The sequence below is a fragment of the Oryctolagus cuniculus genome, chromosome 3 (genome assembly GCF_964237555.1).
Source record: "Oryctolagus cuniculus chromosome 3, mOryCun1.1, whole genome shotgun sequence".
In the NCBI taxonomy this organism is placed as follows: Eukaryota; Metazoa; Chordata; class Mammalia; order Lagomorpha; family Leporidae; genus Oryctolagus; species Oryctolagus cuniculus.
Window position 1 is genome coordinate 92,700,156 of NC_091434.1, and position 25,538 is coordinate 92,725,693.

The window sequence follows — 25,538 nt, forward strand, 5'->3', positions numbered from 1 at the left end:
ACTGTCGAGGAACAACTTAATATTTTATTCCTTTTAGTATTTTTTGTTCTATTTAATACCACTGGTCGAACTCTTTAATTAACACACAATTATTCTTAGGCATTTAAAATTAACTGAAAAGTGATCCATATTAAATATAAAGTGGGAATAAGAGAGGGAGGAGATGTACAGTTCGGCACATGCTCAATCTGACTTACCCCTAATGGTAGAGCTAGAAACATGCCAGGGGATTCCAAATCTACCCCATTAAGGTGGCACGTACCAATGCCATCTTACTAGTCAAGTGATCAGCTTAAGTTTGTAATTGATCATAAAGATAGAATTAAGTGTCAAAGGTATCACATAAATAATACTAGTGTCTGCTAATACTAACTGAGAGAATTAAAAGGAGGGAATGATCCAACATGGAAAGTGGGGTACACAGCAGACTCATGGAATGGCAGGGGTCTTAAACAGCACTTGGGCCTCCGAAGCAGCCCTTAAGGCATTCAGATCTGGCCATGAGAGTTTCTCAGGCATGGAAAGCCAAGATACTCTGGGAAAAAAAAAAAAAAAAAAAAAAAAAAAACCTGAATGAAAGATCTCTGTGAGTGAGATCCCAGCAGAAAGAATGGGCCATCAAAGAAGGAGGTACCTTTCTGTGAAGGGAGGAAAGAACTTCCACTTTGATTATGGCCTTGTCTAAATAAGGTCGGAGTTTGTGAACTCAAGAGGTTTCCATAGCCTTGGCAGCTCAAGAGCCATGGGTGATTACTGACATCATAAATAAGAGGGTCAACTGTTAAATCAACAATGGGAGTCACTGTGTACTTACTCCCCATGTAGGATCTCTGTCCTTAATGTGTTGTATTATGTATTAACGGTAAAACTACTACTCAAACAGTACTTTATACTTTGTGTATCTGTGTTGGTGCAAACTGTTGAAATCTTTATTTAGTATATACTAGGTTGATATTCTGTATATAAAGATAATTGAAAATGAATCTTGATGAAGAATGAGATGGGAGAGGGAGTGGGAGATGGGATGGTTGCGGGTGGGAGGGAGATTATGGCGGAAAAGCCAGTATAATACAAAAGTTGTACTTTCAAAATTTTATTAAATAAAAGTTTAAAAAAAAAGAAAAAATGATGCTGAAATTCATATGGAAACATAGGAGACCCCTGAATAGATAAGCAACAACAACACCAAGCACAACAAATCCAGAGGCATCACAACATCAGATTTCAAGTCACACTACAGGGCAATAATAATCTAAACATCTTGGTACTGGTACAAAAACAGATGGGCAGACCAATGGAACAGAATAAAAATGCCAAAATCAACCCACACATCTACAACCAACTTATCTTTGACAAAGGAACTGAAATCCATCCTTGGAGCAAGGACAGTCTCTTCAATAAATGATGCTGGGAAAACTGGATCTCCACATGCAGAAGTATGAAGCAAGACCCCTACCTTACACCTTACACAAAAATGGATTAAAGAACTAAATCTATGACCCAACACCATCAAACTATTAAAGAACATTGGGGACAACCTGCAAGACATAAGCATAGGCAAAGAGTTCTTGGAAAACACCTCAGAGGCACAGTCAATGAAAGCCAAAATTGACAAATGGGATTACAACAAATTGAGAAGCTTCTTTACTACAAAAGAAACACTCAGCAAAATGAAGAGGCAACTAACAGAATGGGAGAAATTATTTGCAAACTATGCTACTGTTAAAAGATTAATACCCAGAATGTATAACGATATCAAGAAACTCAAAAACAACAAAACAAACAACCCAGTTAAGAAATGGGTAAAGGACTTAAACAGAATTTTTTCTAAAGAGTAAATCCAAATGGCCAACAGACACATGAAAAAATGCTCAGGATCACTACCCATCAGGGAAATGCAAATCAAAACAACAATGAGGTTTCACCTCACCCTCATCAGAATGACTTTCATACAGAAATCAACAAACAAGAAATGCTGGCAAGGATGTGGAGAAAAATGTATCCTAATCCACTATTGGTGGGAATGTAAATTGCTACAGCTACTATGGAAGACAGTATATAGACACCTCAGAAATCTAAATATAGATCTACCATATGACCTAGCTATCTCACTCCTGAGAATTTACCCAAGGAAAATGAAGTCAACATATGAAAGAGTTATATGTACCCCCATGTTTATTGCAGCTCAATTCACAATAGCAAAGATATGGAATCAACCCAAATGCCTGTCAAATGAAGACTGAATAAAGAAATTTTGGGATATATATACCATGAAATACTACACAGTGGTAAAAAGATGAAATCCTAGCATTTGCAACAAAATGGATGAAACTGGAAAACATACTTAGTAAAATAAGCCAATCCCAAAAGGACAAATTACCATATGTTCTCTCTGATCTGTGATAACTAATAGATCACCTAAAAGGTAATCTATAGAAGTGAAATTAACACTTCGAGATACAATGACTTTTAACAGCCTTTGTCTCAACTGTTGAAGAACAGTTATTTTTTCACACAATTTGTTGAGCACTTAGTACAGAGTTAATTGTATGTGTATAAAGTCAATTTAAAATAGATTTTAGAAAAAAAAATAAGATTGGGTATAGGAGAGAGAGGAGAAAGAGGGTTGAAAAAGTGGGTGGGAAGGTGGGTACAGTGGGAAGAATCACTATATTCCTAAAGTTGTATTTATGAAAAGCTTGAAGTTTGTATTCCTTAAATAAAAGGTTTCTGGGGAAAAATAAAAGATATGGAAGCTGCTCATATAGAAAAGAAAGATTTGTTATACATGCTTCATCACATGTTTAGCTATCCCTCAATCCATCATTCAAATCCATCTTATTCCTAGATACACTTTAAAGACAATGGGCAGATCTCTGTACATTCCACCCCTAAACACTTAAGAAAGTATATCATTAGAGTTTAATATTTGTTTATAGGGTTTCTAGAACAAAATTTGCACAGTGAGCAATGCTTCAACATTCAGTGTGAAACACAATGAGTTTTCACATACAGTAGCTACTCTTTTAGGAAAAGGTTTCCTTCACTCAGCACAGAGATGTTCCATGTGTCAGTGGTCCGTTCCTTTTCATTGCTGAGTAGAATTCCACTGAGGAACATGCCACGGTTTGCCTGTTCACCTGTTGAAGGACACCTGCACTGTTTGTAGGCATTTTGCTACTGTTCTGAATACAGTTGTAATGATTTATATATGAAAAATAAATAAATAAAGCAAGATGTCATTTTAAAAATGACAAACTTTAGAGTCCAGGTCTTATCACCCTGTAACAACTCAGTGATGCCAGCCTTGGAGATGTCATGCTCACTATGCCACCTCCTGTTTACAATTTAGTTCCCCAAACAAAGATGTAAAGAGAATGGACTGCTGGTTCATTTAATAAATGTGACTTCTAGGCACTTATTTAAACAATGTAATGAGAATACAAATATCAAAGGTATCTTTCCCTTACTAAGTTAGCAGCAAATGACAGAGACAGACATCATCTTATCTTCAACAAGAGCAATAGTGGCCGGCGCCGCGGCTCACTAGGCTAATCCTCCGCCTTGTGGCGCCGGCACACCAGGTTCTAGTCCCGGTCGGGGTGCCGGATTCTGTCCGGGTTGCCCCTCTTCCAGGCCAGCTCTCTGCTATGGCCCGGGAGTGCAGTGGAGGATGGCCCAAGTGCTTGGGCCCTGCACCCCGTGTGAGACCAGGATAAGGATAAGTACCTGGCTCCTGCCATCGGATCAGCGCGGTGCGCCGGCCGCAGCGCGCCAGCCACAAGGGCCATTGGAGGGTGAACCAATGGCAAAGGAAGACCTTTCTCTCTGTCTCTCTCTCTCACTGTCCACTCTGCCTGTAAAAAAAAAAAAAAAAAAAAAAAAAAAAAAAAAAAAAGAAGAAGAAGAAAAGAAAAGAAGAAGAAAAAAAAGGAGCAATACTGCTTCATCTTACATCCGTTCTGGCTTCTCACTGACAGCACAGTGAGGTAGGTAAGGTACAGCTTGCACCTGAGGGACAGGTCTGCCTCGTATCCCTAGGATACCTGACTGTTCCATAGTCAGCACCCATACCCTTCCCAATTTGCAGTAGGGCTCAGTTTAAGAGTCAGAGGTTACAATGGCATGAACAGGTGCTGGCATTTGGCATTCTAGTTATGATGTTGCTTGAGATGCCTGCATCAAGTATTGGAGTCCCAGCTGTACATTTTTACAATTTTTTTTTGACAGGCAGAGTTAGACAGTGAGAGAGAGAGACAGAGAGAAAGGTCTTCCTTTTTCCGTTGGTTCACCCCCCAAATGGCTGCTATGGCCAGTGCACTGCGCCAATCCGAAGCCAGGAGCCAGGTGCTTCCTCCTGGTCTCCCATGCGGGTGCAGGGCCCAAGCACTTGGGTCATCCTCCCCTGCCTTCCCAGGCCACAGCAGAGAGCTGGCCTGAAAGAGGAGCAACCGGGACAGAATCCGGCACCCCAACTGGGTCTAGAACCCGGGGTGCTGGTGCTGCAGGCGAAGGATTAGCCAAGTGAGCCGCGGCACTGGCCCCAGCTGTACTTTTGATTCCAGTTTCCCATTAATGCACACTCTAGGAGGAAACAGATGATTATTCAAGGGCTTAGATCCCTGCCACCCACGTGAAAGACTCAGATTGAGTTTCTGGCTCCTTGCTTCAACCTGGCCCAGTACTGGCTGTTATAAGCATTTGGGGAATGAACTTGCAGATGAGATGATGAGATATCCCTCTCTGTCTCTCTGTCTGTCTGTCTGTCTCTCTCTCTCTCTCTCTCTGTTCCCCACTATCAAGTGAAAATAAATAAAAATTAAAATGGCATAACCTTATGTGTGCAACTATAAACATAAATGCACACACAGACAAGAGACTGGAAAGCAAAATACTAAATATAGTAAAGGCAAGGTGTGTGAGTGTACATAACAGGTAGGTTGGCTTCAACAATTGCTTTCTCACAGTTTTTGAGGCTGGAAGTCCAAGATCAAGGTGTTGGCAGGGGTGACCTCTCATTGCCTACCTCACTTTGTTCTCATGTGGCCTTTTTCCCATGCATTCAAGCATACTCCTGGGACCTCCTCCTCTTCCTATAAGGGCAATAGTCCTATTGGATTAGCCTCTGCCGTGATTCCCTTTCATCTTAAAAACCTCCTTAAACTCTCTATCTCCAAAAACTGTCATATTCTAACATAGTAGGGGTTTAGAACTTCAACATAGGAACTGGGAGTGACACATTCACCTCGTAGCAGAGGAAGCTCTTAGATAACATTTCTCATCACACAATATGTCACAATCATGTTGTCATTTCATAATTTCAATATGGTGTAAATGATCTCCAGTACCACAGAGTGCTATAAATTCCTTCCCAGATTGCAGGGCTGAGAGCACCTCCAGGCAGGAACTTGTCCCCTTTACATCTCCTTGCTCAGAACAAGGCCCCAGAGAGGGCTCTGTCAGCCCCTGTGACAGAGAGTTCAGGAGCATTCGCCTCAGACTGTTCTCAAATATCCTAATACCTCAGGGGTCGCCTCCTGCCTTCCATCTGCTCTTTTGCCAACTCATCCCACGTTTTACCATAAGAGATAAATGATAATAAAAACATCACCATACATGCTGGGAACACAAATAATGACCCAAATTATAGAGGGTAACTTAATTTTTACTCATGTATTCCATTACTGTATCAAATTTATTTATTTATTTATTTATTTTGATAGGCAGAGTGGATAGTGAGAGAGACAGAGAGAAAGGTCTTCCTTTGCCATTGGTTCACCCTCCAATGGCCACTGCGGCCGGCGCACCACGCTGATCCGATGGCAGGAGCCAGGTACTTATCCTTATCCTGGTCTCACACGGGGTGCAGGGCCCAAGCACTTGGGCCATCCTCCACTGCACTCCCGGGCCACAGCAGAGAGCTGGCCTGGAAGAGGGGCAACTGGGACAGAATCCGGCACCCCGACCGGGACTAGAACCCTGTGTGCCAGCACCGCAAGGCAAAGGATTAGCCTAGTGAGCCGCGGCGCCGGCCGTACTGTATCAATTTTATGACCCAAATATGATTCAGGAGAAATAGGAAATATCTGGAAGTGATATTTTAAAATTTACCAGTAACATCAAGAATATGGAAACTTATCCGCATAGCAAGGTAAATTAAATAATAAAGCAAACTCACAATAAACTTTCAATTTAAATTGAAGATGAGTAACTATGGCAGAACTTTTGTTGCAGTTACTTAAAAAAAAGAAACAAATGCCTTATGAAGGTATATGTATCACTTCAATTGTAAATTTACTCTTCCACTGCAATCTTATGCAGCATTTTCCACTTTCCCTTTATCCCTTTTGACAGTGTGTTGAAATTGTCTAATAAGCTTCCCTTCCTCCCACCATACTGCTTATTTGTCACCTAACTGGCATTTGCAAATGTACAAGTGCAGAACTGGGAGCCAGCATGCTACCTCCAGAATACCTTCCCTGAACTTGGCTTTGAGGGGAGGTGTTGATTATTTATCACAAAACACTGATGCTAAAGAGCTAAATTATAGAATTCAGGTTCAGATTCTTCCAGGTTAACAGCTAGGTTGCTTGGGTTTGAAAGCTAGCCTTATCTCACTGTGCCACAGCACCGGCCTCAAGCTGGGCTCTTTAGACTTCATTTGTTTTGAGCACAAGTTTTCAAACTGGGGGACAGGGCAGCCAATAATGTTTAAGGCATGAATTTTATGTGTTTAATGGAGAATTTTAAAATTCTTTAAAGTAGTTGAATCTTAATTCTCCCAACACAGTTTACTTGTGAAATTGATATTTTTTTGGGAAAAATTCATATCTTTTCAAGGCTTATGTATGATCATAATAGGGACTGAAAGGAAACACCAAAATGAAGTAGGGTTTTGGAAAGTTTTAATATTCATTTATATGTTCAGAAATTTTAATGAACATGTACTATAGTGTAAAGGGGAAAATGGTTTTTTTTTTGGAAAATTATTGCTTTTTAAAGAATGAGTTTAACAGAATTTCATTTTTTAAGCACAGACAAAAGTCAGCTTTTCACCTACAGCCAGTGAACAGAATATAAAAAAATTCAAATGTGTTCTGAAATAACAGACTCAACGTTAGAATGCTCTCTCTTCTCTTCCCATGGTTCCCTTAGTGTCTGGCGCTTGTTGGAGCAGAATTTGGCCCATGACTAGGTGGCTAGCACTTTATCTGGGAGCTGCAAGTGCAAGACAATGAGAGTAAAGTAAAAAATAGAGGTGAAGCTAGAAAGCACAAAGTCACATGATTCAAGATTCCCAAGCTCTTCACCACGTCACAAGAAGCCACAGTGAGCCAAAGGACTAAAGGGAGTGTCTGGGCCTCAGGGTAGTCTGCAGATGGAGAAAGAAGGGAGAATTAATCTGCCTGGTTCCTTCCAGCCTCCCTTTTCACTAATCAAGGTTCACTCCACAAAAAACTCACTACACTGCAGGGCCAAAGTGGAGGCTCAACCCAGTGAGGGCAGAGCTCTGATGAGAAAGAGAAAGACAGGGCCAGCAATGTGGTGCAGAGGGTTAAGCCACGGCTCACAACACAGGCATCCCATATCCAAGTGCCAGTTCAGGTCCCAGTTGCTTCACTTCTGTTCCAGCTTCCCGGAAATGTACCTGGGAAGGAAGCAGACAATGTTCTGAGTACTTGGGCCTCTGGCTACCCCCGTGAGAGACTAGGATAGAGTTCCTACCTCTTGGCTTCAGCCTGGCCCAGCCCTGGCAGTTGCAGCCATTTGCAGACTGCCCATCAAATGGAAGAGAAGGAAGATTCTCTCTCTTTCTCTCTCTCTCTCTTTCCATCTCCCTCTCCCTCTGTCATTATGCTTTTCAAATAAATCTTCTAAAAAAAAAAAAGAGAAAGAAGGCATCTGACACAGAAATCTGAGGAAGTACTCCATGTTTGCCTCTACCACATTTGTAATCAATCCTCATAGATACCACACTGTCTTTTTAGGGTTTATTTAAATTTTATTTACATTTTTATTGAGGCAAAATTCCATAACAGGATTTAGTGTTTGGCACAGTGGTTAAGGTGCTGCTTGGGACACCCACAACCCATATTGGAGTGCCTGGGGTTCAATTCCTAACCCCACTCCAGATTCCTGCTTCCTGCTAATGCACACCCCAAGAGGCAGTAGGTGACGGCTCAAGCACTTGGATCCCTGCCATCCATCATCCATGTGGGAGACCTAGACTGAGTTCCTGGATCCTGGCTTCAGCCTGGACCAGCTCCTACTGTTGCAGGCATTTGAGAAGTGAACTAGCAAATGGTAGATCTCTCTCTCTCCCTGTCTTTCTTTCATTCTTTCCCCCCTTTGCCTTCTCTCAAATAAATATTTTAAATAAATATTTTTGAATAATATTTTTAAATAAATATATTAAATTCACATGACATAAAATTTATAATTTTAAATACACAATTCAGTGGATTTTGCTATATTCATAATATTGTGCAACTATCTCCATTATCTAGTCCGGAACATTTCCATCACCCCATGACAAAATCCTGTAATGACCCCCAATTCTCTCCTCTTCCTATCTTCTGGCAACTCCTAGTCTACCTTCTATCTCTGTGGATTTGTCTATTAGGAATATTTCATGTAAATGGAATCACACATTATGTGACCTTTTTTTTGACTTTTGCCACAGCATAATGTTTTCTTTGTTTTTTAATTTTTTCATTTTTTTAAACTTTTATTTAGTAAATATAAATTTCCAAAGTACAGTTTATGGATTACAATGGCTCCCCCACCAACTTCCCTCCCACCCGCAACCCTCCCCTTTCCCGCTCCCTCTCCCCTTCCATTCACATCAAGATTCATTTTCAATTATCTTTACATACGGAAGATCAATTTAGTATATATTAAGTAAAGATTTCATCAGTTTGCACCCACACAGAACATAAAGTATAAAATACTGTTTGAGTACTAGTTATAGCATTAATTCACATTGGACAACACATTAAGGACAGAGATCTTACATGAGGAGTAAGTACACAGTGACTCCTGTTGTTGACTTAACAATTTGACACTCTTGTTTATGGTGTCAGTAATCTTCCTAAGCTCTAGTCATGAGTTGCCAAGGCTATGGAAGCCTTTTGAGTTTGCCGACTTTGATTTTATTCCGACAGGTCAAAGTCAAAGTGGAAGTTCTCTCCTCCCTTCAGAGAAAGGTACCTCCTTCTTTGATGGCCCCATTCCTTCCAGTGGGATCTCACTCGCACAGATCTTTCATTTAGGTTTTTTTTTTTTTTTTTTTTTTTTTTTTTTTTTTTTTACCAGAGTGTCTTGGCTTTCCATGCCTAAAATACTCTCATGGGCTCTTCAGCCAGATCCAAATGCCTTAAGGGCTGATTCTGAGGCCAGTGTGCTGTTTAGGACATCTAACATAATGTTTTTCAAGGTTCATCCATGTTGTAGCATTAATCAACACAACATTCCTTTTTATGGTTGAATAATATTTCATTGTACAAACATATTTGCTTTTTTCATCAGACAATAGGCATTTGGGTGGTTTCCACTTTTTGGTCTTGGGAATGATGCTGCTATCAACATTGATGTGCATTTTTTGGTGTGGATGTGCAGTTTTAGTTTTCTTAGCTATATACTCGGGACTGGAATTAATGAGTATTATGATAATTACAGATGTTAACTTCTTGGGGAACTGCCAAACAATGTTCCACTTCAGCTGTACCATCTTACAGCCTCATCAGCAATGCATTGATAGTTCCCACTTCTCTGAATCCTCACCCAAACTTGCTTTTCTTGTTCTCCTTTTTGTAAAATTTATAGCCATTCTACTAAGTGTAAAGTGTATCTCACTTTTTGAAAAGATTTATTTATTTGTTTATTTATTTATTTGAAAGGCAGAGTGACAGAGAGACTAATAGAGATATAGAGAAGGAGGGAGGGAGAAGGAAGGGGGGAGGGAGAATCTTCCATCCACTGGTTTACTCTACAAATGGCTGATCCAATCCCCAAATGGCCGTATCAAGCCAGAAGCAAGGAACTCCATCTGGGTCTTTCACATGGGTGGCAGAGGCCTGAGTACTTGGGCCATTTTCCACAGCTTTCCAAGGCACATTAAAAAAATGATTGGAAGCAGAGCAACTGGTATTCAAACTGGTCCTGAGATATGGGATGGTGGCATTCATTACAAGCTGCAGATTAACCTGCTGTGCCACAATGCTAACCAGTCATTTTTTAAAATTTATTTGAAAGTCAGAGTTATATATATAGAGAGAAAGTTAGGAATCTTCCATCCACTGTTTCACTCATCAAATGGCCACAATGGCCAGGGCTGAGCCAGGACAAAGCCAGGAGCCAGAAGCTTCATCCAGTTCTCCCACACGTGTAGCAAGGGTCCAAGTGTTTGGACCATTTTCTGCTGCTTTTCCCAGGCCATTAACAGGGAGCTGTATCAGAAGTGGAGTAGCCAGGACATGAACAGGAGCCCATATGGGATGCCAGTGCCTCATCACAGGTTGCGGCTTTACCCACTGTGCCACAATGAGGGCCCCCAGTCGTTTGGATTTTGATTGTCAATTTGCAAATTACTAATGATGTTGAACATCTTTTCATGTGTTCATAGCCATCTCTATACCTTCTTTAGAGTAAAGTCTATTCAAAACCTCTGTGCATTTAAAAAATTATTTATTTATTTGAAAGGCAGAGAGAGAGGAGAGAAGCTTGAAATGTCCACGTAGCCAGGCACTCTGGCCTGCATGCTGGTCTCTCCCATGTGGATGGTTGGGGCCCAAGTACTTAGACCATCTTCTACTGCCCTTTCAAGTTCATTAGCAAATAGAGAGGTGGATCAAAAGCAGAGTAGCCAGGACTTGAACTAGCACAACGATATGAGATGCTGGCATCACATGCAGTGGTGGCTTAACTCTCTCTGCCATAAGAACCAGCCCCTGCGCAGTTTTTTATTGGGTTACTTTTTTATTGCTGAGTTGTAAGAGCTCATTCTATATTCCAGAGCTTTTCAAGATACAGGATATGGAAATATTTTCTTCCACTCTCCGTGTTGTCCTTTCATTTTCCTAAAGACATCCTGTGACACACGAAATTTTGATGTTGATGAATCGCATACTTTGGTTTTTATAAAAATGATTATATTGCTTTACAAAAGTCAAGTCTAACACAGCACTAAAAACAAGAACTCTGCATACAAAGCACGACAAAAAGAACTTGTCTGTATTAGCCAAAGCTATATTTTCCACTTCTTCTTTTCATGAGAGAAACTGGATGGGCAGGGCTATTTATTATCACCATCAGCTTACATTCCTGCAGTCATCAAGCACCACCCATTCTAGTATTTTACAGAAACTGAAAAATGAAAGATGAGTGACAATCGTGCACAATACAGCAGCGAATGAAACACAGACTGCTGAGGGGAAGGATCAATGGTTAAAATGTTTTGCTACTTATTCCTTTATTTATTTGGGAAACAGAGAGACAGACAAGGAGAGAGTTCTCCCATGGACTGGTTTACTCCCCAGAAGCTTGTAATGCCCAAGGCTGGGTGGGGCTGAAGCTGGCAGTTGGGAATGGAATCTGAGTCTCCCATGTGGGGCAGCAGGAACCTAATGACATCACTGCTGCCTCCCAGGTCTGCATTAGCAGGAAATGGGGGTCAGACCCCAGAGCCAGGAATCAAAGCCAGGCACTCTCATTTAGGACATAGGTATCTTAACAGGTAGGTTAAATGCCCACTTCCAGGAGCTAGCTTTTCTCAACAGATTCTCAGTCGTTGATGGAACTTTAATCTCCAAACTTCACAGATAAGAAGTTTCACAAATATCTGTGAACATACTCAGAGAATATTAAGTGCATTCTGTGGGGCTCTGATGTTTTCCTGCAGTCCACTGTGCCTTCGGGCTGTTCCAGACATTTCGAAAAGACATTGCGTTCCCACTTTCTGACCCTGCTATTTGAGTGCCCACTGCAGATTCCATCCCTGAATACAGTTCTCTTTATGAAGAAGTATACTCTCATTTTCACAGCTCTGTGACCTTTCATTCGTTATTTATGAGCTTTTCCAAATCTAATACCACTCTGACAGATTTAATTTGTGCTCTAAATTACCTTTGCATGAGTTACTAAATTGCTGGTTTTATTCCAACAGATTACTTGCCTCATTCCGAATCAGAAAAAAAATCAGTTTGTGATCTATTGTACTTCCTCCACGTCTGAGAAATTTGAGAAGAGCTGCATTCTAAATTTTCTTTCTATGAATGGTGGTAGATAATGCAAAGGAGGATCCTACACTAGCCATAGAGGCAAAGTAATAGAATCATAATGGAGTCAGGTTTTACAAATCCATACCATAGCTGCTATTTCATATACAGTCCATAAAATAAGATACTCCCACTCTTTAAACTGGTCAACAGAAGAGAATTAAGCACTTCTGGAAGATACATTGATTTAAGGTCCAAATACTACAGTAAAAATACTTCAGCACTAATATATGAGCAGCTGTGAGAGAGCCAATGCAAATCTAACTGTGTTTCAACGCTGCTCAGATTGAAATTGGGATGCCTAATATGAGAGCAAACTAGAATTCACATGCCTGTAAGATCATGACGAATCTAGATAACATTTTTAATATGTATTAAGTAGTCTTGCCAGTGCCTTACTGAATTGAAAGAGTTCATTTCAGCTCCCAAAAATATAAACTAATGACACATTTTCACAAAACTAAGTCTACGTAAATATATTACGGTACATTCCTTGCAATTTGATAATTTTTCCTAATGTGGTGGTTTTAAAACATATCTAGGAGGCTGGCGCCGCGGCTCACTAGGCAATCCTCCGCCTTGCGGCGCCGGCACACAGGGTTCTAGTCCCGGTTGGGGTGCCGGATTCTGTTCCGGTTGTCCCTCTTCCAGGCCAGCTCTCTGCTGTGGCCAGGGAGTGCAGTGGAGGATGGCCCAAGTGCTTGGGCCCTGCACCCCATGGGAGACCAGGAGAAGCACCTGGCTCTTGCCTTCGGATCAGCGCGGTGCGCCAGCCACGGCGGCCATTGGAGGGTGAACCAACGGCAAAGGAAGACCTTTCTCTCTGTCTCTCTCTTCACTGTCCACTCTGCCTGTCAAAAAAAAAAAAAAAAAAACATATCTAGGGCCAGCACTGTGGCATAGCAGGTAAAGCTGCTGCCTGCAGTGCCGGCATCCCATACGGGCACCAGTTTGAGTCCTGGCTGCTCCACTTCTGATCCAGCTCTCTGCTATGGCCTGGGAAAGCAGTGGAAGATAGTCCAAGTCCTTGAGCCCCTGCGCCCACGTGGAAGACCCAGAAGTAGTTCCTGGCTTCGGATCAGCCAGGTCCATCTGTTGCGGCCATCTGCAGAGTGAACCAGTGGATGAAAGACTGCTCCCCTCTGCCTCTCTGTAACTACCTTTCAAATAAATAAATAAATAAATCTTTTAAAAGTTCTGAAAATTCCTTTTATTAAAATGTATTTAATTGAGAGATCTACATAGAGAGAGAGAGGGAGAAAAAGAGACAGAAAGATCTTCCATCCACTGTTCACTCCCTAAACAGCCATAACGGCAAGGGCAGGACCAGGTTAAAGCCAGGAGCTTTTTCCAGGTCTCCCACATGGTTTCAGGGGCCTACACCAATGGACCATCCTCCACTGCTTTCACAGCCACACCAGCAGGGAGCTAGATGGGAAACGGAGCAGCTGGGACCCAAACAAGTGCCCATAGGTTGTTGGCATTGAAGGTGGCAGCTTAAACTGGTACGCCACAACACTGGCCCATGAAAATTCTTTGACATGTCTCCCATGAGAGAGAAGTGAGGTGCACATCCTCCTCCTTTGATCTTGGGCCAACCTAATTGAACAGTTTCACAGAGTGTGGTGGAAATGACGCTGTCATTTCCAAGCCTAGATCATGGAAGGTGATGGAACTGACACTTGGTACTCTGGAGCACTTCACACAGAAGCCCTGAGACACACTATATTCAGTCTGAGTGTCTTGAGGCTGTCATGCTGTAAGGAAGCCCAAGTAGTCCACCAAATGCCAATGAGACTTCACAAAACAATAGAGATTTCCCAGGCCAGGCACCAACAGCTGCAGTCCCATCTCCTCCTCTCTGTTACAGCTCCAGCCAGAAACTACATAGACTCCTAGCACAAGCCCAGCCAAGCCCTTCTCATATTACCAATGCACAAACCATGACAGATAAAATAATGATTGCCACTGCCTCCAGCCACTAAGTTTCTGGTGATTTGTTAAGCAATAATAGATCCCTAGAGCTTAAGGAAGTACAGCCAACAACCAACCAGGAACTATAATTAAGCTGATGAAGATAACTGCATTTTTCAGGTTGCAAGTTTCAGAAATCCAAATCTATCAGTCAGCTAAGACTGACAGGAAAGTGGAAGAATTGTACTGTTTATGGACATAAGTAACAGCTGTGCCAGCCCATGTCTGCACCCAGCAACTAGCCGAGTGGAGACTCGTGAGTCTGGGAGAACTGACAGAAGGCTGGGTGTTTGTGACTGTGGGAAGCTTGTGAGTCAGGACTGTGAAAATACTGTGGATACGTGGGAGAGCTCAGGCTGTGGCTGGAACTTTGAGCAGTCACTGTTGGATGCTCCACAGGCTCAGGGCTCCCTGACATGCTGGTGAGGGTCAATTCTGCGGAATATGTGCTTACACCAAGGATTGCACATATCCTTTGTGTGGTTCCTGTGGCAGCACAAATGAAGATTGTACCCATTGTGGCTAGTGCCCAGGCATTGTTCTTTGAGGAGAGGAGGTGATCATGAGACTACACCAACAGACTGAACAAACATCCACTCCAATTAAAAAAAATAGAATTTATCCAAATTGGGTGTCAAGTTAGTCACTCTCCTCAACCTGAAGCACTGAACAGAGCTCCCTGAGTACAAGCAGCACAAGCCTCTGGGTATTCACTGAAAGAGCAGAAACTCCACTAAGCCACAGAGAAAAGGTCCAAAGATAAAAGCCATTAGAGGGGAAAAAACCAACAAGTATCTCTACAAATGCCTAAAAATAAATGAGAAATTCAGAAAAGAAGAAGGAAGACAACATGATGCCCCCAAAAGAACACCACACTGCAATCTCAGAATGTGAAGATGAAGAGATTAAAGAAATGGCATAAATGTAATTCTGATCATAGGATTACTTAGAAGTAATCAGAAGCAAATACATGAACTAATGGAATCTGTACATAACATGAAAGAAAATTTCTCCCATGAAATTGAAATCTTGACGAGAAATAAAAATGAAATATTGGAAATGAAGAATTCAATGGAACAAATAAAAACTTGGTGATGCAGAAGAAAGAATATCTGAGTTAGAAGAGAAATCTCTGGAAATTTTACAGTCAAGCCAAGAAAAAAGAAGAAATAAGAAAACTAAAAAACAGCATCAGAGATCTATGGGATACTATCAAATGACCCAACTCACGGGTCTTAGGAGTTCCTGTGGATGTGGAAAAAAAGAATGGATTAAAATTCCAGTTTAAAGAAATAATTACATAAAACTTCCTTTATTTGGAGTAAGAAAGGGGCCTCCAAGTACAGGAAGCACAAAGAACTCCTAGTAGACATGACCAGAAAAGATCATCACCACAACACATTGTAGTCAAACTCTCCACAGTAAAACATAAAGAAAAGATTCTAAAATGTGCACAAGAGAAATGCCAGATTACTTTCAGAGGATCTTCAATTAGACTCACAGATGACTTATCAGAAACCCTACAAGCTAGGAAAGAATGGTGAGATATACTCCAAGTTAGGAGAAAAAAATATGTCAACCCAGAACACTGTACCCTGCAAAGCTCTCATTTATGAATGTCAATGAAATAAAGGCCTTCCATAAAAAAAAAAAGAAATTGAAAGAATTTGTCACCACTCCTTCAGCATTACAAAAGATCCATAAGGATGTGCTACACATAGAAACACAGAAACATGGTTATCACTCCAAAAGAAGGTGAAGGAAGAAAATCTCCCAGTAAAAGTACAAAGGAAATCCAAACAATAGGAATATTTGTGGAAAACTGGCAGGGCAAATCATTATGTATCAATAGTCACTTTGAATGTAAATGGTCTCAACACTCCAATTAAAGATACAGACTGGGTGAATAGATTAAGAAACAAAACCCATCTATTTGCTGCCTACAAGAAACACATAACACCAACAAAGATGCACACAGACTGAAAATGAAAGGATGGAAAAAGATATTCCATGCTAACAGAAACGAAAAAAGAGCTGGTGTAACCATTCTAATATCAGACAAAACAGACTTTAACACAAAAACTGTTAAAAGAGACAACAAAGGGCACTATGTAATGATTAAGGGATCAAATCCACAAGAAGATATAACTATTATAAATGTAAATGTACCTAATTACTGGGCACCTGGTTATTTAAAAGAAATGTTAAGAGATCTAAAAGGAGACATAGACTCCAACGCAATAATAATGGATGACTTCAATACCCCACTTTCATCAGTGGACCAGTCAACCAAACAAAAATCAACAAAGAAACAACAGAGTTAATCAACATTATAAGACCAAATGGACCTAACAGATACCTACAGAGCTTTCCATCCTACAGTTTCAGAACACACATTCTTCTCACCAGTGCATGGACTTTCATTAGGATTGATCACATGGTAGGCCATAAGTCTTAGCAAGTTCAAAAAAGTCAAAATCATACCATGCATTTTCTCTGACCACAATGGATTGAAGCTACAAATTAATAACTCAGGAATCTCTAGAACATATGAAAACACATTGAGACTGAACAACATGCTGCTGAATGAACAGTGGGTAATTGAACAAATCAAAAGAGAAACCTCCTTGTGGTTTTGATTTGCATTTCCCTGACAACTTGTGATCCTGAGCATTTTTTCATGGGTCTGTTAGCCATTTGGATTTACTCTTTTGAAAGTTGTTAAGTCCTTTGCCCATTTATTAACTAGGTTGTTTGTTTTGTTGTTGTTGAATTTCTTGATATCATTATACATTCTGGGTATTAGTCCTTTAGCAGTGGCATAGTTTGCAAATAATTTCTCCCATTTTATTAGTTGCCTCTTCACTTTGCTGAGTGTTTCTTTTGTAGTAAAGAAGCTTCTCAATTTGATGCAATCCCATTTGTCAATTTTGGCTTTCATTGCCTGTGCCTCTGTGGTCCTTTCCAAGAACTCTTTGCCTATGCTTATGTCTTGCAGGTTGTCCCCAATGTTCTTTAATAGTTTGATGGTATTAGATAAAAGATTTAGGTCTTTAATTGATTTTAGTGTTTTTTTGTGTAAGGTGTAAGGTAGGGGTCTTGCTTCATACTTCTGCATGTGGAGATCCAGTTTTCCCAGCACCACTTGTTGAAGAGACTGTCCTTGCTCCAGGAATTGATTTTAGGAAGAGAAAAATTAAGCTCTCTGGACAAGAGAGACAGAGGTAGATAGATTGCCTTTTCAGTTATTTTTAAAATTTTTCCCTTAATTATTTCAGAAGCCCTAGTGTGCATCCAACAAACATTCCATTTACCCAAACTGGTCTGATTTGGCTTTCTAGACTTGTTATGGAGAGCTCTGCCCAATCGAACTCTTCCACAAGAATCCAACCACCAGTTTAAATTTTCCATTATAACAACTTTTTGGTTTACATGAAAACTTCCTTAAGGCTTATCAACTAAAGTGTTAGCTTTGTTTTTAAAATAGTAGAGGAAAAGCCGGCGCTGCGGCTCACTAGGCTAATCCTCCGCCTGCGGCACCAGCACCAGATTCTGTCCCAGTCGAGGCACCGGATTCTGTCCCAGTTGCTCCTCTTCCAGTCCAGCTCTCTGCTGTGGCCCGGGAGTGCAGTGGAGGATGGCTCAAGTCCTTGGGTCCTGCACCCACATGGAAGACCAGGAGAAACACCTGGCTCCTGCCATCAGATCTGCGTGGTGCGCCGGCTGCAGCGCGCTGGCCGCAGCGGCCATTGGAGGGTGAACCAACAGTAAAGGAAGACCTTTCTCTCTGTGTGTCTCTCTCACTGTCCACTCTGTCAAAAAAAATAAAAAATAAAATAAAATAGTAGAGGAAGAGCCAGAGATGAACTCTTTTTGGATTTCATTTCTAGACACTAATGTTTCATTTCCATACCTACAGAGAGACAGATGTTCATACATTCCCAATCCATTTGCATAAAAACTATTCATTGCTTTTTCTAGAACCCTCTGGCAAAATTTGAATAATAAGGAAAACTGCCTTTCCACCTTGCTCCAATCTGATTTTCAGGTCAATTGCATCAAAGGAGTTTAAGTTCCTGGAGGACAAATGATGTCTGACCAAATTTGCCTATCAATACATTTACATTTTTATTTACTCTAGGAACTATTGTGCTTGTAGGTAGACTTGTTTGCTGCTTCTATCAAGATAGAGAGAGAAAGAGACAGAGACAGAGCTCTCTCATTTACTCATTCACTCCCAAATGTATATAACAGCTAGGGCTTGGCCAGGACTGGAGCCAAGAGCCAGGAATACAACCCAGGTCTCTGATCAGGGAGAACATATAATGTGGACAGGAATTTGTCCCAGCAGTTAAGTTATTGGTTGGAACACCCACATCATTATCAGAGCACTTGTATTTGAGTCTCAGTTTCATTCCCAATTCTCGCTTCCTTTTAGTGCAGACCCTGAGAGGAGGTCAGGCGATGGCTCAAGGAGTTGAGTCCCTGCCACTCATGTAGGAGATCTGGACTGAGTCCGTGACTCCTACTTTTGGTCTATCCCACACCTGGCTGTTGTGGGCAGTTGTGGAGTGAACCAGAATATAGAAGATTTCTCTTTCTCTTTCTCTCTCTCTCTCTCTCTTTCAAATAAATAAAATAAATAACATATATATGTATATATGCAGATATGTCTGTCCATGTACTCATCTTCCAAATCTGCTTTCAACCAAAGCCTTGAATTACACATAGTGTTTTTTCCTGACAGCTCAGAGACAACCACAGTTTCAATTTTGTGAAAGGGTATTGGGGTTAATTAAAACACCCTCAACTACAACTTGACTTTTCAGGCACACTTAATTAATTAACACAATTATTTAGAAGAAGGATGGATTTCCTCACCCTGCATTTGAAGACAAAGGAATATATCAAATGTATTCCCAGCTCTGTATTACTGAGGCAGGAGTTCTTCCTTTGTAATATACCCTCTTCATTTATAAGTCTCCATAACTAATAGTTATTTTAAAAGTCTATTATTGTAGCAAAGCAAAATATAATAAGATTTTACACAGTATTCATTCAGGCAGAAATAGGATATAAGTTATTAATAAAAGGGTTGTCCTTGATAATAGAAAATTTTGTTTCACATCTACATTAATTCCCTTCATAGGGAAAAAATACTGAGTAGCCTCTTGTGAGTAAAGAAATGTAGGTGTCTAATCTGACTCTATTCCCTCACTACTAATAATGAAGGAGCCAACTGATATTCCTCTCCTCTCCTCTTTATTACTGAGTTTTCCTCTTTTGGTTCCTCAATTGTCTTCCTTGTTTTCTATTTTACTTGTTCACTACTTATTAATTTTGTTCACCATCTTCTAGGAGGCAGGTATAAATAGTATTATCTATTACATGCTATTGTTTTTTAAAGATTTATTTATTTATTTGAGAGGCAGAGTTACAGACAGAGAGAGGGAGAGACAGAGAAAAAGGTCTTCCATCCACTGGTTCACTCCCCAAATGGCCACAATGGCCAGAGCTGTGTTGATCCGAAGCCAGGAGCCAGGAGCTTCTTCCAGGTCTCCCATGTGGGTGCAGGGGCCCAAGCACTTGGGCCATCTTCCACTGCTTTCTCAGGCAATAGCAGAGAGCTGGATCAGAAGAGCAGCAGCTGGGACTTGAACCAGTGCCACATGCTGGTGTTGCAGGTGGCGTCTTTACATGCTACACCACAGTGCCAGCCCCACATGCTTCTGTTAATAGCTCCATCCTAATACCCAAATTCTTAAACTCTGCTAATAAAATTAGTAATATTATTCTTAAAATGAAAGTTTCTAAAAAATTTGTTAAGTACATGGGAGAAAATGTTGAGCAGCCTAGAATGCAAGAAAGAGATGAAGAGTCTTTGAGTTAAGCAGTCAAGAGGGACCATGGTTTGATGTTGATGTGCTATCTTTAAAATCAAGGCCACATATTGGAAACATGTCAGGTAGGGAAACCAAATAACACAACTACACCAAATCTATACAGGCTCTCTGGGGATGAAGATCACAAGTTAATTATAATGAGACCTAATAAGGCATCCATATTCCTTCCTGCCAACTAAGGTAGCTTATGTGGAAGAAGGAAGAAATAAACAAAGATGGCATACAATGTAAGTGACAGGCACTTGCTGTGAAATGCCTCAGGACTTCCTAGTTCAAAGTGATTCCATCAAAGCTTTCCAGACTCCAGCAAGGCACATCACTGGGCCCAAATCGGCTTCAGAAGAAGCGTTAAGAGTATGGATCTTGAGGGAGGAGGTAGAGTGAACACTCTAATGAGAAGCATTGATGCTGGTAGTCTACATGATATACTTAAGCCTATCACTCTCCTGTTGACATATTAGGCTCAAATGACAGAACTATCATGCACAATGCGCCATCACTCACCTAATGTACCATGCATGTCACTTCTCACTGGATACCTTAGCTCCTGATGTCCCTGTTGATGACTCCCCATTCTCTAATTAAGCTTCAGTTCATGTGTCACATTTAAGAAGCCCCCTCCCATCCTCTGCTCTCCCACAAGATCAATTGGCAACTATATTCTCTGCTCCTATGGTGGTTTTTGTTTATCCATGGTACTTAAAAGCCTTAGCAGGAGATGGAAAGATTGGGATTCAAGTATCATCTCTACCACTTATTTGGACCTTAGAGAGTTTACTTTTTCTTTCTTTGTTCATCACTAAATAGGACTGATAACATCTACCTTGCAGAGACATGAGATAAATTTGTATAACCACATCAGTAATTACTATTTCATTAATTATAATTATTACCAACATCTATTATAGCTGTTAAGGTGACTGCCCCTCCTTCTGGACTGTGAGCTCTTTAAAGGCATGAATGTTACAGGTATCATCTGATTTATCTTTAGGTTCCCAGTACCTAGTACCTAGTGGGTAACTGACAACATTTTGTTGAACAAATTAATTCAATATATAAACAATCATAATATAATAACTCATTTCTCTAACACAGGGTTATGTGTGCATTATGCATATTAACATACATATTCATGCTACAGGAACTCAGAGGAAGAAATAATTTTTTTTTGGTTTTTTTTTTTTTTTTTTGAGGGGGTAGGGAAGAGTTAGAAAAAGCTACCTTGAGAGAGTGTTATCTTTCAGGATTTCTGGGTGTGTAGCCTTAGGAAACTGACTTATTTTAATTGAGAATCCAGAAATCAACACAAAACTTAAGTCATTAGGAACTAAACTCAAAATAAAGAAGCGGATCTATGTAATCTTTTTCTCATAGGGAAAATGACATTGTGACTTGTCACCTAATATACCATGCATGTCACTTCTCATTTGATACCTTCTCACTTGATCTACTGTAGTGCTAACAGATGCCTGGCAAGAGACCTGGTCACTCCCAGGTAGGGTGAGGTACCCTCAACGCACTGACACATCTGTAGATACTCCTGGCCCTGCAGAAACAGGCAAAACTAGCAGCAAATCTCAATCTCAAATCATCAATTCATAGCCTATCAGCTGGATTAGACCAGCAAATGGCTGAGTTCCACATCTCTCAAATCTAGCTCAGTCAATAGTGTGCATGAGAATAGCCATGTGTTAGGTCTTCCTGCGGTGAGTCTCAATGCACATGAGCATATTCAAGGCTTTAGCACTGCAGCAAACAAAGCTCTAGTCGCATTTCTACACAGTTATGTGGACAGTGGCACACCTCTCTCAAAAATCTCAAGGTTTTTTGTTTGTTTGTTTGTTTGTTTGTTTTTGCTAGTCTTTTAAGTATCTACTAACTAGTCTAGTTTTCTGGGGAGTAGTTTAGGAAACCAATGATCTATTCAAATCATGACATTTTATACATGGAGAAACTGAGACACAGAATATTTCAGGAGCAACAGGAGCCTCAAGTGTAGCCTCGTTCCCCAGCCACCTTGCCTGGGACTCTTTTCACTCTCGTTTGCAGCATTGCAGTTAGCAGAAACATTCTTCACCCTAAACTTTGCTAAACTTAAATAGAACAAACTATCATCTTATTCTGTATTTTAAGGGATGGTTAAAATCTACCCCAATTCTCTATCCACCTATCAAAATTCTCTTCTCCTCATTATACAGACCACTGTCATCACCACTGAGATATATATTTATGTAGTGCTTAACTGTTTTCTTTTATAACTCAAATATCCCTGGAAGGTGACTTTAAGATAACTGCCTTTATTAAGGGCTTCAGATCCACCTCATTCCTTGACTTCTACTTTGCAGTTGCATCATATCAGAAATGCAGCTGCCCCAGGCCTGACATGAGAGGGAGGTAGAGGTTGGGACTTGAACAGAGCCAGTGCAGCTGCTCCTTCCACTGCTGAAGATACAACTCTTGCCTCCTGTCCCCACTGGAGGCAGGTGGTTATCTCTGCTAGTGTTCCTTTCCAACTGTCAAACCAATCATTATATTTTATAAAGATCCAGATAGATTTATGGGTTCATTGCAGGAATCAAATAAAGTGTACTAGTAATTGGACACTGGAAATAACAGGGATTAGGAAAAATGTGTTAAAATTTAATTGCAACAACATGAATGAACCTGGAAAAGATTAGGCTGAGTGAAATAAGCCAGGCATACATGGAAAGCCAAGACACTGTGGCAAAAATGACCTACATGAAAGATCTCTGTGAGTGAGATCCCAGTGGAAAGAAGGGGCCATCAAAGAAGGAGGCACCTTTCTCTGAGGGGAAGAGAGAACTTCCATTTTGATTATGGCCCTGTCTAATGTCAGAGTTGGTGGACTCAAGAGGCTTCTAGATCCTTGGCAGCTCGTGACAAGAGCCTTGGGTGACCACTGACGGCATAAACAAGAGCGTCAACTGTTAAATCAACAACAGGAGTCACTGTGCACTTGCCCCCTTGTAGGACCTCGGTCCTTAATGTGTTGTACTATGAAGATTAACGGTAAAATTAGTCTTCAAACAGTACTTTATACTTTATGTGTCTGTGAGGGTGTAAACTGTTTAAATAATTACTTAGTATAGAGTTGATCTTCTGTATATAAAGATAATTCAAATTGAATCTTAATGAAGAATGGGATGGGAGAGGGAGTAGGAGGTAGGATGGTTTGGGGGTGAGAGGGTAGGTATGGGGGGGAAGAACCGCTCTAATCCAAAAGTTGTACCTATGAAATTTATATTTATTTAATAAAAACTTTCTATTAAGAAAAGAAATGAGCCAGGCATAGAAAGCAAACAAGGCATGATCTCACTGTATGTGGAATCTAAAATATGTAAACTCACAGAAGCAGAGAGCAGAATGGTGGTTTGATGGGGGCTGTTGGGAAGAGGAGCAGAGAATACAGAGACATTGTTCAAGGGATACAAAGTTTCAGTTGACAAGGAAGAATAAGTTTGTGGGATCTGTTGTACAGTATGCAACTATTGTTAAGAATGGTGTATTGTTGGGGCTGGCGCTGTGGCCATTTGGGGAGTGAACCAGCAGATGGAAGACCTCTCTCCTCTGGCTCTCTCTCTCTAACTCTGCCTTTCAAATTAAAAAAAAAATAGTGTATTGTACACTAGAAAATTGCTAAGAAAGCAGTTCTTGAAGGTTCTCTCCACAGGAAAAAAAAAAAAAGAAAGAATGTGAAGTGCAGAATACGGCAATAGCTTGACTTAATCATGGCACAATGTATAAATATTTCAAAGCAACATGTATACCATCTTTATAATGAATAAATATTCATTAAATTATAGGAGGGAAAATCAGAGGTACATGTGTCATGGAACTAGTGACTTGCACAGGCCCCTGACAAAGGCCAATTGTAGGCCCTGTTTTAAATTTTGTATTCTTTGCCTTGAGGAGGCTTCTGCCCTAAAAACCTGAACTATCCACCCAAAGCCAGAATAAGGCAAAAGCAATGATTATGGTTAATTATTCTCTTTCTCTGAGAGAGGTCAGGTCCATAAACACAAATACATGTCATGGAGGGAAAGTTGGCATAATGAGAAAAGCAAGCCTTCTCCAGCCGGGGGAAGTGGAAGGAGAGCTGGAGAAAGCTGTCAACCAAATCGGTCCTGCCTCCCGAGCCTCCTCCAGCACTGCCCGTGGGCAGATCACACAGGACCACTTTAAGGGGAAAGAGTGCTTGTACCCCGAGGCCAAATAAAATCAAGAGAAAGGCCCTGGTCTTAAATAATCTGTGTTTCAGCTATTCTGAGAAAGCTCAGAGAAACCACTTCATCTTATCACCCAGAAAGGGCAGAGGCTGAGAAGGGGAAGGAAGCCTTCTAAGGACAGCGCCACGGCCACACCCAGGGCTGACAGGAATGACTCGGGGTGGTCTGGGGCAGACAGATCCCAGGCTCCTTTCCCCACCTGCTAGGATTGCTGTGAGGACAAGAATTGATGGTGCATAGAGAGCAATGTGGTACAGTGCTATGGGTGTGGACTCTGGAGCCCAGTCAGCTCAGCCAGAATCCTGACTCTGCTGTGACAGCCATTTAACCTTGGGCAGGTCTCCTAACCTCTCTGTGCCTCAGTCTCCTCAAATGCAAAATGGGAAAATTGTAACCCCTAGTTCGTATGCTTCTTATGAGGATAAAAGGAGAGATTACGTGCAGTGCACTTGGGACAGTGCCTCGCACAAAGCCTGCCAGCCAACCTAATTCCCAAAGTCAGTTCAAGGTGGTCTGGAAAGGCACCTGGTTACCCAATTGATCATGACACTGCCTAAGAACCAGCTGCTTTCCAGTTCAGATGGGACCTATGAGAGGTCTTCCCAAGGTGTTGTGGAGGGCCACATTCTGTGGTGAGAATCAAATGCCCCAGCTGCCTGTAAAATGTCCAAGTTGATACCAAGCTAAGGTCAGTGTCCTGTGCAGAGATAAAAACACAGGGCAGGTGAATTAAATGAGGAAGATTAAGGAAGGTCTAGATTGAGACATCTCAAAATTGAAAAATGCTTTATCCTTGAAAAAGAAAAAAAAAGTCTTACAGATAGAACCTCTCTCCACTACCCCCAGCTAATCCCCAGTGTTAACTAATTATTCCTAATTATGATGCTACTTACATACACACAGAAAACCAGCATCAAGCTCCTTATGCTTAAAGCCCATGTAGAGCTTTAAAACAAAATAAAAATAAAAAAATATAAATAAAATTACCTTCAAATGAAATACATTAAGTAGAATGGAAAATAACAGCAGTGACACATTTATTGATCACTTATAATAGGACAGAACAGTATAAAATTGCCACAAGCCACCATCACTTGCCTATAAAACCAGTGATTTCTCATGGGTCAACACACTATGTA

At 40.9% G+C, this 25,538-nt stretch overlaps 1 protein-coding gene across 6 annotated transcripts in view; it reads right to left on the reverse strand.

The window, feature by feature from the left end:
• Positions 1 to 25,538, reverse strand: part of LYPD6 (LY6/PLAUR domain containing 6) — a 160,282-nt gene that overhangs the window by 44,250 nt on the left and 90,494 nt on the right. For 2 of the 6 annotated variants that reach the window (XM_070070936.1, XM_070070937.1), the window contains exon 2: positions 7,572 to 7,648. The exons of the other annotated variants lie outside the window; for them this stretch is intronic. The gene's annotated coding sequence lies outside the window, so the exon portion shown is untranslated. The remainder of the gene's footprint in view (positions 1 to 7,571; positions 7,649 to 25,538) is intronic. 6 annotated transcript variants of the gene reach the window in all.